Source organism: Rhipicephalus microplus, chromosome 4 (genome assembly GCF_043290135.1).
Source record: "Rhipicephalus microplus isolate Deutch F79 chromosome 4, USDA_Rmic, whole genome shotgun sequence".
Taxonomy (NCBI): Eukaryota; Metazoa; Arthropoda; class Arachnida; order Ixodida; family Ixodidae; genus Rhipicephalus; species Rhipicephalus microplus.
In genome coordinates this window covers 182655085-182668077 of record NC_134703.1, presented here as the reverse complement: position 1 = coordinate 182668077, position 12993 = coordinate 182655085, and the positions used below count along the sequence as shown (strand labels likewise).

At 45.0% G+C, this 12993-nt stretch overlaps 1 protein-coding gene across 1 annotated transcript in view; it reads right to left on the bottom strand.

Moving 5' to 3' along the window:
* The window catches only part of LOC119172568 (phospholipid-transporting ATPase ABCA3), a 451578-nt gene that overhangs the window by 116410 nt on the left and 322175 nt on the right, over positions 1-12993 (bottom strand). The gene's annotated exons all lie outside the window — the stretch shown is intronic.

The window sequence follows — 12993 nt, the reverse complement described above, 5'->3', positions numbered from 1 at the left end:
GTGCCTACTGAAAAAATAGTAACAAAAGGACGCACTTTGAGCACTATCTGGCCGGAAAACGTTGCCTTTTTTATCTCGCTGAGTGTAACCTCCTTGATTTTAGTGGTAGCTGGGCCACCGTGCCATGAACTAGCGGCGGTGAAAGGGGGGAACTAGACACGAAGCGCAAGTTGTAAGAGAGTGCGTGCGTGCCGCTTCTCTAGTACGGCCGTGCCACCATTCGTTTAGCCCTTGGAATATCCGCTTCATGGCGGTACTTCTCTATGATGAATATATGATGAAAAGATGCAAGATGGTGGTACTTGGTGTGTTCACTAGATGGACGGACAGATGGACAGACGCACAGACGGACAGACAGATGCGTGGACGTTCGAAAGGATGGATGGATGCACAGATGGGCGAATGGACGAATGTATGGCTGGACGGACACAAGAACGAACGCACGGACGAACGCAAGGACACACACGGACAAACAGACAGACGCACAGATGGACGCATTGACAGATGCATGGACGCATGGACGCACGAATGGAAGCCGGAAAGACGCACGGACAGAGTGACCGACGCTTTGCCTCACTCATTATCACGCACTCTGTGTAAATGCTGTGATATTTTTTCCTCGCGTGTGAAAACATACCGAAAGTCTTGGCACATGGCGGCGACATTATATTTAGAATATAATTTTTATGTATGAGAAAATAAAAAAAGATACTTTCTTATCTTTATCGCAATGCAAGGTGGCATAGCTAGGACCACATTGTTACGGGAATAATTTATTTAGGAGTCGTGAGTCCGTAGGCGAGCGGCATCACAGTACGCAGGGCACACAGAATGCCAGTAAACAAGGCAACCCAGACTGAGCCTCACAACACCAATGCCGTCATCTTCTTTAATTAGGTGCCATTTCAGCAGCTGCTGAGGTATCTCAACACCCGCGACATTACCCCGGCCTATAAAGCCACCGTCTCAGTATCAGCTATGACTAAAAGGGCGTGACATCATTATAAGCCTTCAAGCGATAGACGTGCATGATGTCGGTTTGGAGAGTAGTAGTCGATGAGTTCAATGATTTGGTTGTCGAAGAAGTCTACTAGAAGACAGGTGTCACCTGTCGCACTACTTGCTAGGGCCCGACGTATCGCGATAGAAGCTTCTTGCTGATGCCAACGTGACGAAATGGGTCCCACAACGAACGAGAGAGCCCGGAGAAAAATCATCGTTGCTTTGTCGGCCATCATACATGGTCTTTTGTGTAGCCTGGGACCGTGAGAGCCGAGTGCGGGCTATTGTGCGTGCGATGAGAACTCTGCTGATGGCATCTCGAGCGTATGAAGTCGTCGATGTTGGATCAAGTGGAAGCAGAGTATCAATTGGCAACAAAGGGTCACGCCCAAAGAGAAGATAGAAGGGTGAGTAGCCAGGTGTTTCGTGATGCGATGAATTATAGACAATTGTGACCAACCGGAGGGCAATCTCCCAGTCGGTGTGATTTTCGAAAACGTACATAGAAAGCATGTCTGTCAGTGTACAGTTGAGGCGTTCAGTCAGCCCGTTGATATCGAGATGATAAGACGTGCTAAAACGATGACGAGTAGCGCAAGATCGCGGTAGGTCGTAGACCACCCGAGAGAGGAAGCAGTGACCACGATCTGTGAGTAGATGAGAAGAAGCACCATGCTGAAAGTGTCGTCAAACAGAAGGAAATCTGCAACATAAGTCGCGCAACGGGTCAGTAGTGCTTAGGTTGAATAATTCGTGGCTACTGCGATCAATTTCTGTCTTGTTGTCAAAGTTGGAAAAGCACCAAGCAAGTTCAATCCCAGTTTATGATAAGGCTACACCAGAACTTCAGTAAGCTGGAGGTCGCCGGTTAGGGGAGTCGTAAGTTTATTTTGACGTTTCCAGTGGCCGCAAGAGCCACAACGTAGTGGCGAACGGAGCGATACATGTCTTTCCAGAAAACCTGCCGTCGAACACGGTCGTAGGTTCGGGTCACGCCTAAGTGTCCTATAAATAAGGCATCGTGAAGCTCTTCAAGAACGTCTTTACGCAGATGATGTTGGACGACTAGTAAATGGTCTGCACCCTCAGGGTGTAAATTACTGTGATACCAAACGTTGTCTTGCAGTAAGAACATACTGAGGGAAGGGTGGGCATTGCCGGCTTGGTGATGATCAATGATGAGGAGTATTGATGAATCTCGCTATTGCTCATCCTCTACGTGCAGAAAGTATGTGATGGTGAAAATATAGGCGTCAGCTTCCAATTTAGTTGAGTTGGGTGATTCAAAAGTGTGGCGAGATAACCAATCGGCCGTACTGTGCAACTTACCAGATTCGTGACTAAGAAAGTGTACTTCTGCAGTCTTAATGCCCAGCGGCCGAGTCTTCCAGTAGGGTCCTTCAGTGTTTACAGTCAGCACAGCACATGATGATCTGTGATGACTGCAAACGGGCGTCCATACAGGTACATACAAACTTTAGCGACGGTTCAGACGGGAGCTATACATTGCCGCTCGGTAATGGAATGATTCCTTTAAGAGTGTGACAGAAGGCAACCGACATATGCTATAACACGGTTTGTACTAAACTGTACCTGAGCGAGTATAGCCCCATTGCCAAGACCACTTGCGTCAGTGTGAAGCTCTTTTTGTGCAGCTGGGTCGAAGTGGGCACGCACTGGTGGTGAAGTGAGAACGCAAATCATGGAAGCGAAGGAATGTGGTTGGCCCGCATTCCAGTAAAAAGCCACGTCCTTTATTGAGAGGTCCGAGAGGGGTCGAACAATATCCGCGAAGTTGGAGGAAAAGCAGCAGCAGTGGGAGCAGAGCCCCGGGAAACTGTGGACCTGTTTTGTAGAACGCGAAACAGGAACTCACTTGTCTTGGTTGGATTGGACTCCAGTAGCATCTGCAAGGTGTCAAAGTAGCTTAATTTGACAGCACCGAAAAAGCGCACTTATACGAGCTAAGCTAGACGCCAGCACGGGTAAATACGTCAAGAATGGCTTACAGACGCGAGAGATGGCTCTCAAACGTGGGCGACAACAAGGTAACATTGTCGAAGTAGCAAAGGCAAGTTTAATATTTAAAACCGCGTAAAAGAGAGTCTATGATAAGTCTCCTGAATAACTTGGCGCTCAGCGTACGACACACGGTAGGGGCGTTTGTGAAGGGTACTGCCGTCGACTGTATCGATACGGTTGGCTACGACACTTGCGCCACCCAATGGACGACCGTCAATGTTAAAGATGTTGATGTAGGAAAGCGAAACACAGCGGATGGCTTTAACTTGAGAAGGTGAGAGGTCCCGGGTTATTATTCTGTTCAGGAATGTCTTATTGTGCGCTTCGAAGACACCTTTTGTCAGAGCGTTCTTGCATCAGGGGTGAAAGAGCAAATTGTGAATACATCGACACTAGAAAGCTCTGCTAGTGAGATGCCTTGGGGAACAACTTGAAGTGACGTAGAGAAGTTTAGGACAAAAAGCAGCGTCTTGTTTTTGGCGATAGCCACAACAGTATGTGCAAGAACAATTTTTCAGGAAAGAAAGAGGTCGATGAGGGAGCTACCGAGAAGTCGCCAGCAGGGACTGACGGAAAAAACATCAATTGAACGTACACAGCAGCCTGAAATGGTAGTCGAAAAAAGTTCGTAGAACTGAAGAGGATGCATCAATAAGCTGGGCAGAGTTGGGGTCATCGTTGTAGGTAGAAGTCTATATGGGCTGAGGCGCAAGGTGAGCGGATGGGGAAAGTAGCACGCCCATGTTGGCAAACTCTTTCCGGACGACGGCTTGATTTAGTGAAGTGGTTGCCAACTAGTCTTGCGCATGGGGCATGCAGGTAGCAGGGGCATGGCTCCCAGCTCCTCGCAAGCAATTCGTGCACTGGTAGAATGCGCGTTTGGGCGTGGCGGAGCAGGCTTTTGGCACGAGGAAATCAAAGCGGTGTTTGGAAGGTGGTTCAAGCAATGAGTATTCCGCCTGCTCTTAGCATGCTCAAAGCGCCGACATTCAGTGATGATGGAGTCAACCATGGCACAGTTCTTACACATGAGGATGTTGAAGGCTTCGTCGGCTATGCTCTTCAGCACATTGTTGAGTTTGCCCGCCTCTGACATGTTTTCTTGAACATGCGGCACAGGGCGAGCACGTCTTGAATTTACGTGACGTAAGACTCAGTGGTTGATTGAACACGCGAAGCAAGTTCCTGTCTAGATGTGATTCATCGAGTAAGAGACCAGCCGAAAAAAAATGCGAAGTTCCTCTTTGCACATGTTCCAGCCGGTAACGTCTTTCTCGTGGGTCTGATACCATGCGCGTGATATAGCCCGTATGTAGAAAAGGATATTGGCAAGCATAAGCGCCTCATACGACCTGTTGTGCTTGCTCACGCGCTCTTATAAGTCGAGCAATTAGTCAATGTTACTCTTCTTAGTTCCGAAAAACTCGCCGGGGTCTAGAAGATGGAAAGGATTCGCAAATGACTGTGGAGGCGTGTACTGGACGGATGGCGCACTGTCTTCAGACATGGTGGCTGGACAAGGTGACATTCGCTATGGAGACCAAGAGGCGGGATGTTACCACCACTTCAACGAAAAAGATTTTACAGGGAGTATTTATTTAGTGGTCGTGAGTCTGTAGGAGAAGAGAATGACAGTTGCAAAGACGCACAAAATGCCAGTCAACAGGGCAACCCAGACTGAGCCCCCCAACACCAACGTCGTTGTCTTCTTGCATTAGACGCCACTTCAGCTGCTCCACTGGAGAGTTGCACATGCACATTGTTGTGTGAAGTCGACCCAAACCCAGAGCGATGGTTGTCACTGCCACTTGTTGAAGCGTTGCTTCTGGTCACGGAAACAGCCGATGTGCGTCGTTGGCAATGAAATATAAAGCGGTTTATCTTATCGAGTAGAATTGAGAAAACCTTTCTTCCGGCGTTGCCACATGCTTGACAATATTGGTGTTTTTCACTGTTCAAAAAGAAGATATGAAATTGAATTCAGCATTTCTGTCAGTGCTCTGAAACGCGTTTTCAGAATGTTGAGAAAACGCTGCTGGTTCGAAGGTGAGACTCCTGGTAACGAGCGACCAAACCGTCGAAGTACCCCACGCAGCCTGAAATTTACGAAAAATCGTACAATTCAGCAAGACATTCCTCGTTCTTCTCTCTAGAAATTTCTCTTCACAATTCGCTGATTTGTGCTGCATTGCGAGCTGCATAGTTACAGCAGCAAAATTGGATGCTATGTTGAGCGCACGCATTTGCTCGCGTTATCACCTGGCGTAACCCCTACTTTTCTCGGAAAAAAAGGAATAATTGGGTTTGATTCCAACCAGGGCCGAGATATTTGTTCTTTGCATTTGTCGGGTGAACACTACTAATGAAAGCTCTTTTTCTAATTCGTAGAAGTCGTGATTTGCGCTGAAAAACAGGCGCGTTTTCTTGCCACTTTTTCACTCTCACCCCCTGCGTATCGTTCAATGTACTCAGTAGTATAAAAGAAGATAAAGCACCTAACATGTGCAGCAGGTCCACGTATCTATGAACGTGCTTGGCAGACACTAAGCTTCTATTTGTGGGGCGTTATGCCCCAATATTGCCAGCGGATGGCTACTTGGAAGAATGTACCTGGTTTCGGTTACTCATTTACATTATAATGTTGGCTTAAACGTCTCTGTGGAAAGAACGATGCATATTGCAAAATGGAATTCAAAACAATCTCATTGAAGGAGAATTAACAGACGCTAATTCCCGCGGAGTTGTCAGGCATGTGGTCAGTAATTGTAATGTAAATCAGAAGAAAGAAAGCGGATGAAAAGATAATTTACAAGCGGCAGTATTCGAACCTCCTACCTTCGAATAAAGCGTCGATGCACTACCACTGAGCTACGGTGGCCGTTATCCCGCCATTCACTTCATAGGATATAAATATGGATTTATACAATGGAGAGCTTGTCAGCCCAGTAATAGAGCGTCGGACACGTTATTCGAAGGTCGCAGTGTTTGATGAGGTCGGTAGCAAGTCATCTTTTCATCCACTTTCTTTTTTCTGGATACGTTACAATTGCTTATAATACCATCCGTCACAGTTTCCTTAACATTATGTTGGGCCTAACAAAAAACGACCTCTTAAATACACCCTTTGTTTTGAAACATCCAAAATATATATACAATAGCGAGATTTTGGAAAAAATTGCAGCATATCCATGGTGTGCATGAGAATGAGTGGTGCGAAGCGTCCATTAGTGCATTCGCGGTTCCGTCCATCTGTGCGTCTGTCTGTGTGACCTTTCATGCGTCCATCTGTCCATCCGTCTGTCTGTGCGTCCGCCCGTCCGTTTGTCCATGCCTGTATCCATCTGTCTGCATGTCCGTCTGTGCACCTATCCATGCGACCACCCATGTGTCCGTCCATGCGTCGATCTATCCGTCTATGCGTCCATCCCCGAGTTCGTCCATGCGTCCGCGTATTCTTCTGTGCTTCTATCCGTCCATGTGTACGTTCATCTATCGGTGCATCTGTCAGGGTGTTTGTCCTAATGTAAGTGCATCTGTCCATCCATCCGTCCATCCACTGAACACTCAAAGTATCACTATCTCGCATCTTTTCATCATACATTCATCATATAAAAGTACCGCCATCCAGCGGATATTCCAAGGACTAATGAAGATGTGGCACGGCCTGACTGCTGGAGTGGCACGCGCATGCTTTCTTACAGCTACCACTTCGTGTCTAGTTCTCACCTTTAACCGCCGCTAGTTCATGGCACTGTGGCCCCCCAGTTGAAAATCCCACATACGTGTGCTTGGTGTGTTCTATTCTGTTCTGTTGTATGCACCAGCCTGGTGTGTAGGCTTCAAGTGGGAACATCGGACAATTCCGGTGTGTCCTGGTGGGATGTGTTCTCACCTCTGGTGGGATGTGCTCTGGTGTGAAAGTTGATTCAGTGTGGTGTGTCCTGGTGGGATCTCCCACTTAGACTGGTGTGTTCTGGTGGGACATGTTCTTGTGGGATATGTTTTGGTGGGAAGACCACAGATATGTGGTGGGTTCTGGTTGGATGTGTTCTCGTTGACTCAAGAAGTATATTTATTCTTGTTCTGGTTGACTCAAGAAATATATTTTTTCTTGGGGCTTGGACAAAGAATTTTCTTCAACCAAGCGCACTCGAACCCACACTCCTAATATTTTCCTTAATCAGACTCACTTGTAATAAAACTCGCGAACTTATTACTCAGCCGGTTGCTCTAAGACTCATGGCTGAATCATTTTCAGTGAGTTGACTCATCAGCAAGTTAACTTATATTTACCTTTTCTAACCATGATGTGAATGCTCTTCAGCTTCCTTGGCATTTATTATTAACACTCACAATTACTGATGAAACCAGGGAACACCTATCACAAAATTTGGCTTCATTTCGAAGTTTTTGTTTCCCTGGAGAGTACGCTAGGCCCTTGACAAATAAATACCAAAGTCATCTTGGCCCATGCAGCTTATGGAAGTACCACCACATTCTGCAAAGCCTAATGTCATTTTTCTTGCAGTACTATTTCAATGTATTGGGGCATACCTGCATTGTTTGCTGAGCTTTGTTAATTGCCCGCATCCATAAGACAACCCCGTAATAGAGCTTATCACATCGAGATAGAACAGCTCACTTTATGTACAAACTCCGTGTCTGTGTGCAACCGAAATTGCTCTTTGAGCATTCGCATATCTATTCACCGTTCACAGTTTACATGCAACACGTGCAAACTACCGCGATCTACTCAGTGCTTGTCACTATCCCCTTGTGACTTCGACATATGCCACACTGTTTACGTATCATTATAATACCACGACGTTGATATCAAAACCAAACAATTCCTTTAGGTAGCAGTAATAAAAATATATTAACTACACTCCAAACAAGTGTAAATATTTGGCACCTCTACTTCATTAGAAGCAACAATACTAAAATTGTTGAAATTCGTATTGCCCCTTTCATGCTATTATTTACAATATCTGGTGCACTCCTTAGTTCGTTTTGACTTCGTAGCTTTTTACATGAGCTATCAGTAGCAATTCAGTAAGGACATTTTTATTGAAATGCAACTCACATGCGACATTTTTATCAAAATAACGTCCCGTGAAAGAGATTGTGAGCTAAGGCCGAAGACTAACTACCGTAACTTACGCCTGTTATCAACAAGTACTTAGATGGAGTATAAACTGGCATGCACTGAAGAGTGTTGGTAGTAATAAGGTTGATAGTAATGAAGTTGAGCAGATAGGTCCATAAGTCGACAGAAAAGTGGAGTTCATGCATTCTCACTCAAGAAATATTTTTTTTGCTTATGGCTGACTTGAACTCAACCCCCCCCCCCCCAATATTTCTGAACCTGACTCTTCGACTAAAACTTCCCAAAATGTTACTCACCCAAACTTACTCCGACTTATACTTTCTGCTTGATCTGAATGTGAGTTATTCGATTCATGAGTAAGTTTACTGACTTATGTATATCCCTCTCTGGAATGCCATATTCTTTTTCACAAACCACATCTTCATGCGGCGCAACACCGCTAGCCTTGGCCAGGTGAATTACAGATCATCAAAGAACCCGAGACAGTCCCACTATTTACTGGCAACACGAAGTCTGTACAGATTGTGGAATTGATGGCCGACAAAAGGCACAGGAACCAAAGTCATGCAGTAGTGTCCATACTTTATTACAGAATACATAGTTATTTACACAACACAAAGATTTTCTATGGGAGAGGATATGAAAAAGACAGTACATATTCTCATAATATACTTCCCCAGCAGATACTAATTGTCATGAAAAAATTCTGATATTCAGTAGAACACTGTACGAATTAGGTACTTCAATATGGGAGCACTATATTCTACATTGTATTGTTTCATAGACTTCACATAGCAATAATTACAAATCTAGATTCAAAGCGGTCACTAGTATCAAGCTCGTGTGTGTGTCTGGTACACGGCAAACACATATTTGTATATATGCGCGAGGGACAATTTGACATGGCATCCTAGGTCCAATGACATAATTTCAAATGGTGTTCACCAGTGTAGCACAATCCACAATGCCCTGAGCGACACAATTATTGTAAAAATGTATTAAATTCTTTCAGTACGTGAAGATTTGACTTCCGTGCGCACAAACTCCTACTGACTGCAGTGTTGACATGTGATGCAGATTACAATAGTTTTATACATTTCATTTACTTATACGGGGCTTCAAAGCTTGCGAAAACTTTAAAAGTAGCACACAATAAATGGCTTAGATTTTGTGAAATCTGGGGCCGGATTCACAAAACTCACCTACAAAAACATTTTTGCACAACAGAAATTTTGTTGCGTAAGTCGATTCACGAAACGAAAAAACGTCGTAAGAGGTCATCGTTGTCACATCGGCCGCTGCAATAAAGCACGCTGTGACTGCCCGGGAACATGTCAGCGATGGTGATGCAGTTGCTATATTTGCTTACGTCACCGAAAAGGGCTCGTAAGTGGATTCACGAAGCGAAATTGTGCGTAAAAACAGCGTGGCTGAGAGAAAGTCCTAAGAAGGGTCCGGACCACTCTTAGGACCAATGTAACTACTTAGACCCTGCCGCCGCAGCGGTATACTTTGGTGCCCTGGCTGGTTTTGAGTTAATTCATGCCCATGAAGGGCTGCCTGATGACTACTGGTGCATTTTTATTTCTTTCGGCGCTTTAAGTTTCGTGTGTTGTTTCCCTTTTACGCAGTGGATGATGTTGACAACTACCGCCATCCAATAAGTTCGAAGTCGCAGTAATTGAAGAATTCTATTGGGCGTCAATGGCGTAAAATTATGCATGTAAGATTTGTGGTGGGATGAAAATCAATTTGATATGTGAATGGTCGGCGCATTCGAACACGGCATGGCATAGGATCAACCTTATTTGTTATGTTGCTGTGTTGTGCCCCATCTCATCCAATTAAAAGTGCGACTCAAGATCCTTGCCTCATTGGTGGAAATTACCACCAAAGAGGTTAATAGAAGCACATTCCTTGCACGCTATTGGAAATTAAAATGAGAGGAAGATTTTAGTGAGTCGTTCACAAAGCTTGTGCTCTAGTGTACTTTCATTCGCTCTAACAGTCCAATGGGTGCGATCTCTGAAATACAGCTGTCGATACACTTTCGGATGATCTGGAACAAAGCGTACTTTGTAAACGGAAGCGTATTAGAAGTGCGCGTGATTACGCTTGGAACTACAAGCAAATCATGCATTTTCACCTTCACTGTTCAGACACCGTTATGGACCGTGATAATATGGCCAGCAGTCGAAATAAAACGACCCTAGTAACTTTGTATGACACCGAAAATATGCAAACCCTCACGATTCTGGAGCAAACGTTGGCTGAATTTATTCCTGCGTTAATTACCAGCCATTTAACTTGGCGCACGAACATCATTCGAAGGTAGAGCGAGCCACTGACATGTTTTTTGTGCGACGCAGCGACCACATCACCTGAGAATAATAGCGTTGCGAAGGCGAATGTCATGTAACATGCTCTGATTGAAGCAGACGACAAACGCGAGCAGACGACGGCTTGGCCTATGGACACAGCTTGGATTGGTTGTGAAGAATATTCTCTACATCAGCTCACTCCGTCACGTTGCCAAAACACTTCTTTCATCTGGCACGCCTGTCGTTTTCGTCATATCACCCCCCTCGCACATAAGAGCAAATTTTGTCATGCCGTGAAAATAGCGCAAGTACTTTCTAAGAGCTCTCTTAAGTGCTGCGCAGTTGTTGAAACCAACATGGCGTCGTAAACAGCATATCGGTCGGTGCGACTTCCAGCAAACGCTTCTCGCATTAGTTACTTCAGCGTTCGACCGGATGCGTTGTGATTACGGCTGCTCTTTCGGTGCGTGTAGGCAGTGCGGAAAGCTGCGACAGTGCAATGGTGTACGGTGAAGCGCAGCGAAGCCTGTGCGTCGGTGTATCGACGGCAACTAGCACTCGGGAAGCCTGCAATGTGCGTATGTTTGCCGGTAACAGCTCGTTTGCTTGACTTTCCAGTGACTCTGTTGGGTGCTGTGTGACATTTCGGATCGACAGCGTTTTGGCACGTTACTTGAGTGACCCCAAGTACGTACGGAAACGTATGAATTACGCGCTGTGTTCGGTTCTTGCTTCGCCACTGGTTAGCCCGTACGCTTTTATTTCCTTGAGAGCAATCTAGTGTTCGGGAGTGAAACGATGTTCGTTGTGAACAGTGTTGCTGTGTTGACGTTCCAAGACTTGTGAACAAGCTGTGCTCGTAGACCGAAAATTGAAAGACAGCGTTCATAACGGTTTTTCCCTGCGACGTTGTAGTGGTGGAGCTTGGAGCTTTTCTTTGTTAACTCGTCACTTCTCCTTTTTGTGATTACCATAGTCCTAGCGCTTTGATGTGATGAACCAAAGCTGCGAGATGCTACATTCTGTAGTGGATTGTGTTACTTTGGCAGCGCGCCTAGACTGTTCTTCGGTAAGAACTTGAGTGTTCTATGTGGCAGCGAGAACCCGTGAACGTCAAGCTTTTCTCCGGCCCCTATAAAGAGCAAAGATTTCATCGTTGCCTTGCTTTGGATGAAGTTATAGGCCAATACCGCCTAACTACAGGTTTCCGATCTCGTCTGGCCACCATTTTGCACGGAACTAGAGCCTTGACAATAGCCGGTCATGGCGAGTTCTTACAGTTCATCAATGAACGCGCACGCCTGGCCAGCCCTTCAATGCTGTCATCGGCAGTTTCCAGTCTGCAGATGCCCTTTGCCTGTTGGCCGTAGAACACACTTGGTTCTTCATGACACCGATGGCTACTAAATGCTGCCATCAGTGAGTTCACCTTGCAGAACTAAATTTCACCGGTACTATAATTCATGCAGTACTATAACATGTGCAAGTTTTTGAGGCCATCAGATGTAATGATTCCCTAAGGTAAGTTGAAGCATGATAAATTTACTACTACTGTTATATACATACATATATTATGGAGCAAATACATCAGAAGATTTTGTGATTTGATACAAGTGAGCTCTTGTTTGATTATGAGGTTGGGCCTGTCGATTTACTACGTTTGATAGTTGGAAAGGTAATTTGAATTTATTTCCCAGAAGCCAGGTAGCACTTAAAAAATTTACGTTATTTTGAAAAATTATTTGTATAGACGATTACCACTGTGGTAGCGCTATACTTCATTAGCACATATATATTGCAGTACGTAAATTTTACATGAAGCTTCAGTTTATTTCAAAGTGATTATAGCACATTTTGGTCACTTTGACGAAGTGATAGCTTCGTCAAAGAAGTATTAGAATTGAGTGCTTTTATTGATTGTTTTTAAATATCTCGTTTTTGGCTCTTAATAGATCGCAGAGATTGGCTTGTTAAGGTACTGTGATGCATCGGTTGCTCACACTGGCACATCAATCCGCATCATGACTCGGAGCACCTGTACAAAAATAGGAAGGACACGTGCTCCCTAACTGTACAAGTCTATGTCACTGCTGGGATTGTTATCATTCAGCGGATGTGGCCTGGAAGCATGCATGGCAGCCTCATCTGGAAGGACTGTGGTCTGCTTGGGAGCTTCTAGGGCAAAAAACTGCCTAATGGCTGGCTGCAAGGTTAGTTTTTTTTTAATACATACGAATAAGTGAACACCACTTACTGTGCACAAATTGAAAACCCAAGCTTCGTTGCTTGCAGTGGATACCTGTATTATTCTGACACATATATTTATTCAACATTAAAAAAATTAATAGCAAGATAATTGAGAATGTTGAAAGTTGGAAGCTTGCAGCTTATGAATGAAACTCCAATCATCTGAGACTCAAAAGCTGGTGCTTTTAAACGAGCACAAATACTTTGATTCCTCATTGAGCTCTCGAGCTTGTGACTGCCTCTGTGGGTCGAGTGTTCTGGAAGGAAATAGCAAGCGGATGAAAATCGCCTGGC